Source organism: Corythoichthys intestinalis, chromosome 4 (assembly GCF_030265065.1).
Source record: "Corythoichthys intestinalis isolate RoL2023-P3 chromosome 4, ASM3026506v1, whole genome shotgun sequence".
NCBI classification, from domain to species: domain Eukaryota; kingdom Metazoa; phylum Chordata; class Actinopteri; order Syngnathiformes; family Syngnathidae; genus Corythoichthys; species Corythoichthys intestinalis.
Genome location: NC_080398.1, coordinates 57,062,803 through 57,070,126, shown reverse-complemented (window position 1 = coordinate 57,070,126; position 7,324 = coordinate 57,062,803). Strand labels below are relative to the sequence as shown.

At 40.0% G+C, this 7,324-nt stretch overlaps 1 long non-coding RNA gene across 1 annotated transcript; it reads left to right on the top strand.

Annotated features, from left to right (window-relative positions):
* Positions 1 to 945: 945 nt before the first annotated feature.
* LOC130914317 (uncharacterized) lies at positions 946 to 2,877 on the top strand. Its single transcript, XR_009062881.1, has 3 exons — positions 946 to 1,219; positions 1,285 to 1,335; positions 1,732 to 2,877. It is a non-coding gene; the product is annotated as an uncharacterized LOC130914317 (long non-coding RNA).
* Positions 2,878 to 7,324: the final 4,447 nt, after the last annotated feature.

Here is a 7,324-nt window from a genome sequence, read left to right as displayed (position 1 = left end):
TAACCCCTCGAGACACAGCAGAACAGATTTTTCAGGTGGCTATCAGAGCATCTCTCTTTGATACCTCAAAATTCTTCCAAACTGCGGAAATGTTGGCTGTGAACCAGCAGTATTTGCAAAACAGCGTCAGCCAGCATGTTGCTCCACGCTATGTTCTGATTACATTATAACAAGAGGACGAAGGTTCTTCACACAAGTCAGTGGTAAACTTTCGGTCTTCAATACATTTCAACCGATAGTGCATTTTTAGCTATTTTCGGCACCGAAATTTCAGTCACATCTCTATGTAGCACCACAATGTTCAAAGGTATCGTAGGCATTTAATGATGTATTTTTTGTTGTTGTTTGTTCTTTTCCCCTTCTGTGTTACCTTCCTCTCTGTCCCCCCTTAAACTCTTCCTGTTTGCTGATTTCTCCTAATAAATATAAAAATACTTATTAATCTTAGTCATATTTTAGTCATTTCAAAATGTGTTCGTCTTCATCTAGTTTTAGTCAACGAAAACTCAGACAAATTTTGTCTAGTTTTAGTCGACAATTCTCAAAATGTTTTCAACTATAAAGTTCAAAAGTTTTAGTCCATCAATCAATAAATAATAGAAAGGTTTCCAACAATTTCGAATGAAAATACGAGCACATAATTGTAGTCTAAAAGGATATCACCCTTTTCATGATGATAATACACACTCAGCAAGAACACAGCACGTTATTTGCAATTAATTCAACTCACCTGGCTGCCATGAACGGTATGTAAAATCTTTTCCAAGAGTTTAAGAAGACATAGAGTCACCTCGCTAAATGCTAATGCTAGCGCTACATGTTAAAGGGGAACTGAAGAGCTTTTCAGATTTCGCTCTTAAGCGTTTTACTCAGTTGAATTGTATTAAATGCTTCATTCGCTCTCTCAAAAAGTCACATAAAAAAAAAAATAAATAAATAATTGACCGCGTAGTTTTTGAGTTATGGCCATAGCAACACCATAGCAACGAGGGACGCGCCGTCCTGCCGACCCCTACCTCGTGACGTAACTTCCAGGAAGCCTCGCCACCACTCTGAACACGGAAATATAGCACCACGCTATCCTCGCCATATATTGCAAACATTTTCTGGGTTTTACTCGCGGGATTCGTCATGCCATCTCGATGTGTAGCGATATGAATTACTCACAGGAAGACTCGAGACTCTAGGAGTGGTCCAAAAAAAAACTTCTCCTGTAAAGGTTTGGACTGTTTTTGTTAGCATGCATACAGGTCCCCAATCGGCTCATTGTTTTCATCATTTCAGCCACGACAGCTTTGAAAACCTACAACAATGCAACCTTGGTTTTCCAAAGACGTAAGTAGAACATTAATGGCTTTTTTTTTTTTTTGATGAACGAGGGGGACTCCTACTGCCAGTTTGTTGAAGTGCAACATTTTTTTTTTTTTTTTTTTGCTGTTGGCCTGTCATAAGTAGATAGGTTGGCTGACATGTCGTCTACTCATGTGATTTTATTACTATATCAATAGGTGTTATGTAAATTCAAATGTCCCCAGCACCAAATAGGTCCTTGGCTCGTTGTTTTTATATTTCAACATCAAGGTCTGCCTATTTGAAGAGGGAACAATAGCATCAAATAGATGCTGCTATGACTGGGGCATTATTATTTGATCACCAAGAAATTATTATTAAATTAAAATTGGGATTCATCCAATATTTTCATGCTGCTGTGATTTTTTTTTTTTCCTCCAGGAAGCCAAACATAAAAAATTAAGTGGCGGAAACCCTCAACACGATGAAAAAAGCGTTGCAAGTCAGTTGCCACCCAGTTTCCCAAAATCAAGCGAGAGTGGGTCGAGTCATATGATGACCGAAGTGATGCGGTGTCCAGCGATGACGACTGAAGAGATCCTATCAGGCCTGCCAGATGCTGAATTTCTTCCGTCTGCGACATCAGATGACGATGATTTAGGAGAAATAAATGTAGCAAATTTTGATATGAAATCATAAACTAGTCATATATACAGTACACATTTTTTAAAAGAAAAATCAAGTTACCTTCATATTTTAATGATAATGCATTATCTTTGTATAGAGAACACTTCATGCTACAGAAAAGAGTAAATACATATTTCCCACTGCCATTATCATTTTTCAATGTTGCGCTAGTCCGTTGCTATCCTAACTTTGTGTTGCTTACTAAAATTATGCTCTTTGATGTGTGCCGTTGTGTGCTTGGTATAACATGTTGTGTCACAATCTGACAACGAAAGCTAATGCTGATTCAACATAAACCTGGTATCATTTATTATTGCGGCCTATTGAATATTTTTTCAGAATGTAATATAATTACAATATATTATATACCAATAGAATACATTAAACAGTCAACAAAATGTGTCAATGTTGTTAACAATTTATGGTTTTATTTTTTAAATGAAATTCATGCCCCTGTCAGTGCTTCAGCCTCAGCAAGTTTGGCTCTCACGTCTGACCAAACACTGCTAAATGCATGCTAACTACACATATAATAAGAAAATATCCCACATTGTTAATTTATGACGGAAACTATGGCGAATTTTCATCTCGTTCTCGTGCTGTCAGATGACAGCTGGCTTTCATCTCGTTATGTTTTAGTCTCCCAAGACATGTTTTCAGCGCGTCACGTCATGAAAAAAAATTGTTCATTAAGATAATAAAATATTTTCGTTATCATCATCGTTGACCAAAACAAAACTGATGTTAACCTTCACTCCTGTATTACTTTCAATAAAGTTCCATTAGAAATATTTTCTCACTTTTGTGCTGCATTTGAGTCCAACAATACACCCTTGTTTCAGAGACCGACATACTGTATAGTATAATCAAACCTCAGGAGAAAAAATGTTTTGTAAATAAAAGGAAAGATGGAAAAACAAGACTTCCGTATTGTCTCTTCATTGTGCTTTGACTGTGAGTAATCAAACTTAAATTGGTTTTCTTCTCTGCCGGTGTGAAACGGTCCATCTGAAGACAATAAACTGGCTGCAAAATTGGATGGAGAGGAAAAGGGCAAGGATCCATCTTCAATACACTGCAGAGAAACAACTGGTTGAGGTCACATCTAAGCATTAAACATTTATTTTCCCCTTTCCTTTTGTCGCTTCTACAAATTTAACACTGAAGTATGTTGTGTTTTATAAATCTCTTCTTGATTTTGGTCCCTAAGAATCTCTCTGGTCTGTATCTCTAATAATGGAGAGTGCTCATTGCGCTCATCCAGTCGTAACCATCTCGGTCCCAGGACGCTATGTTTTAACGCAGCACAGATGGACAATGTTGATGACTAAGCTTAAAAATGTTCACTTAAAATATGCTATAAACATCTGGACACAATACTACACTAGTTGAAATCAATGTTCTTTTAAATAATCGACTGAGTGGCAGTTAAAAAAAACATGAGAGGATTTTACTTTATTATCATAGACTGTACGAGTAATCCTGTTGATTGAGTTAATGCTACTTGCAGGAAAACACCAGAATAAAATCGGAGATAATCTTGAGAGAAGGTTGATATATTATTGCTACTGATTTTGTCTTCCTGGCAAAAAGAAAATCTGCATATTTTGCCAGCAGATGCTGAAGACAACTGCTCTCAGCAAAATCAAATCTCCAATAAACCTTTTGCTGTGGACTACTAATGCAATTCTGTTTTTGCTGACTGGTGTTCTTGGCCAGTCTTTGCTAACATTTTCAACAAGAGCTTTACGAGGAAGCCATATATCAGTGCTGCGTGTTCGTTTTTTTTTCTGAGGTCCTCATAGGCATAAAAACTGTAACGAGCGCATCCCGCCACTACATTTGTAGTTGTGCCGAGAATTGTTTAGTCTTCATTCCCAGTGAAAGAGGCATCATTGGTTTTGTTTGTAGACATGCACTATGATAAAATGCTCTTTATCTTTACTGCTGAGTATAGGGACATTAAAGTGCCTGTGACAGCATAAAAAAAATCTTAAATAGCATTATTATGTGAATTAGAATCCCAATTTGAGACCATTCGACTATATACAACAATTTGGCAAAGCGCAGATGACGAGAAATTATTGTTTTAATCTGTTGTTTAGACCCGCCTGTCATTATAGCTTTCTAGCGTCCCCAGCTGGATGATGACGTCGGCAGGGTCACGATTTCATCTGATTTAGAATTCAGCCCATTGAGGGGGAAGATTCAGAACTAGGAAAATACGACAGAGCAGCAAAATGTCATTATTGTTTCAATCGCTCTTCTCCAATATTTTACAGGATATTCTTTTTATCTAAGTATTGTTCCCCAATTGCTGAATAAATGGTATGGTCATGACAAATAACAGTTTTATGCTAAATGGAATATGAAATATTCAAAATGCATTTATTTAGTAGGACAGGGGAAAATTACTGCATACTGGTCAAAACTGGTGACTTTATCCTCTCCTGAATGGTATTTTATGCCACCGGAGTTAGTCGGCTTTTGTCATTTCCCTGCCTCGGCTTCGGAGACGGAGGAAAGAGTGTAAACAAAACAGGAGGCATGACAGCTAGCCAACATGCTTTTTTCGCCTTTCGAAAATGAAAAATCACACAAAACTACCCCACACATGTCAAACACGGTGGCGGGGTTGATTGTCTTCACCAATCGGCCAGTCCCCAGCGGCGAGCAAGTTATGGCTCGTCGTTCTGCTGCGCCCACGGCAGGCTGGCAATGCTCGTCGCCCCAATGAATGCCGAAAATAGCCCATTCTCGGTGGACAAACCGGCTGACGTCGGAGCGGGGGGCTGCTCGTGGCCAAGCTGGGAAAAGCGCATTCTCGGCGGGCACGCGAATAGGACTGAGGGGGTAGAAGTGACAGTAGTGTGTGACAAGTTCCTGGTCGTCGGCTGAGTGGCCTTCTCAGTGGACAAGGAGCATTGTCACCAACAAAATGCAAGCCACCTCCTTATTAAAACGTGTGCCATGATCCCCTTATTTGACATAATATAAAACACGTAGCTTACTCACTTCCTCGTCGGTCCAATGGTCAGTCCTACAATTATCGGACTTGTTTTGGCCATTATCCGCGTTGAACAGGACCTTTCTGAAACCCAAAAAGGCTCACACGCCTCTCCCTTGTGGAGCAACAAAAGCCTGCAGCACATTGGGCTGGTGTGTTGCGAAAAATAAATGAAATAATCCGCAAAAACAGCTGAGTCCGCAGTCGTTCTGCATACTGTAATACTGGCTGTACACTGAAGTTGATTAGCCCGCTAACGTCATTTTTGCATTCTTCGTCAATGCAGAAAGTCACTCATTTTCATGGCGCGGGATTAAAAAATTGTATGAATATATCGATCGCTTCCACGCACATCGAAGTGGTCCATTTCATTCAGAAGCATAAAATACCGCGTGAAATATGAAAATAAACATGCTTTTTCCTGTCATAGGCACTTTAAGACCATTATACAAAAAGATTCCAGACCAATCAGCAGAGGTGTGTGGAGTAACCAAAAATTTTACTCAAGTAAGAGTAGCGCTACGTCAAAATAATATTACTTAAGTAAAAGTAGTCATCCCAAAAAATTACTTAAGTACAAATAAAAGAATTATTGAATTGAACTGAAACATCACCTGTCCCGTCCAAAGAGCACGACTGCCCTCTAGCAGATAAAAAATATTCTACCATGAAATGAGAACGATCCTCCTGTTTTCTGTGTTCTATTGGTGCCAAATAAAAACTGAGAGAGAGGTTGAAATCTGCGCGTTCAAGTAATATTGAGTCTATGTCAAATATCTACATTTTGACGGTGGTTTAAAGGCGCCACACGATTACGGTGACCACCTGTCCCGACACTCAGCCTTTTCAGTGATGTGGTCGGCGTCCGTTACAACCCATTAGCTGGACGCTCTTTGTCCAGCTTTTAAAGGAAATGGGCTCACTTTATGCGACGCAACTCAGCCCCATGGTTGTCACAACTGGTCTGTGATTGGCCACGAGTGACTTCCGTTAAGAACGTCCATATAATTGGTTCAATAAAATATAAACAAAGGTTCACTCGTGGCTATCTGATGACATCATTTCCTTGCCTTGGTTTTGCAACAGTGCTAGCAAACATGCCAAAACAGCGGACATCTTTTAACATTGAATGGACGAAAGAGCATGATTTCCTCACCAAAAGCAGTTGAGACTCCTTCCACGGTTTCTGTTGCCCGGAAATCCATACTCACCGCTGTTCCAGCGATAGAGTCTGGCGCCGTTTCGGTGGATCAAAATTCCCAGGGCGGCGCAAACCACAGTAAACAGACAGCGGAGTGGATAATTCAGCGATGGGCGGACGTGACGTTGGTAATGCGACAAGACACTCTAGCGCGAGGAAGTAAATATACGAGGAGAACGGGGAAGTTTATTCAACATGGCTAGTGCGAGACAGACTGCTGTCAATGGTTTGATATGTTTTTGGTCATTCAAAACTGAATTTACCACGGATTGGAACATATTTTCGGCTCTCTCGTTCCCCATCTGTGTTGTTGTGGAGACGACTTCTGACACACAAGAGTGACGTTGCTCGTTAAGAACACGTCACGCAAATAAACGAATCTGATTGCACGGATATGTTCGTTCTGGCTCGAGAGGCCAGTGACGAGCTGGGTCCCAGACTGTTCTCCCGGTATTTTTCAAACACCGGGAGAACAGTCTGGCCGTGCCAGGCAACGGTTTGTGCACGCTTTGCCGGTGTGACATGGACGTGAGCAGCAGCTACGGGCAAAGCATGCGTAGAATGTCATGCGGGGAGCGCAAAACATAAAAGAATCAGGCCATCAGCAGGTACGTTGACATTGAAACATTTTTTCGAGAACTCTCATCATCTCTGGATAACAAAATAACTGCAGCTGTACTTTGTAAATTTGTTCCTTTTATACTAATGCTCACATTGTTTTTATTTTGTGTATTCCATATGCAATCTCATCTACTTTATATCTGTTTACATTTGTATTCTGATTTTGTATGCAAGGATTGAATACAAGTCAAATGTAATAATTTTCAGCTGCAATATGATGAAATTTTAAGGTTACGTAGAGGATTTTTTGCATATGATCCCTGGGGGACTGTTTGTTACTGTAAATCACACCCCGAATGAAAAAAAAAATGCAAATGATCGGACTTGATCGACTACAAGTGGGAGTGCGTAGGACACAACACGCACACACAAACTCTGTGACAAGAACAATCCCGATAAATAACAGCAAGGGTCAAAGAATTCTATGCCTCAAAATAACAGGAGCACAATAAACAGAAGCTTTTGCTCAAATGATATGCAGCAATTGCAGATATATGCACCCACACACACTGTCTGGC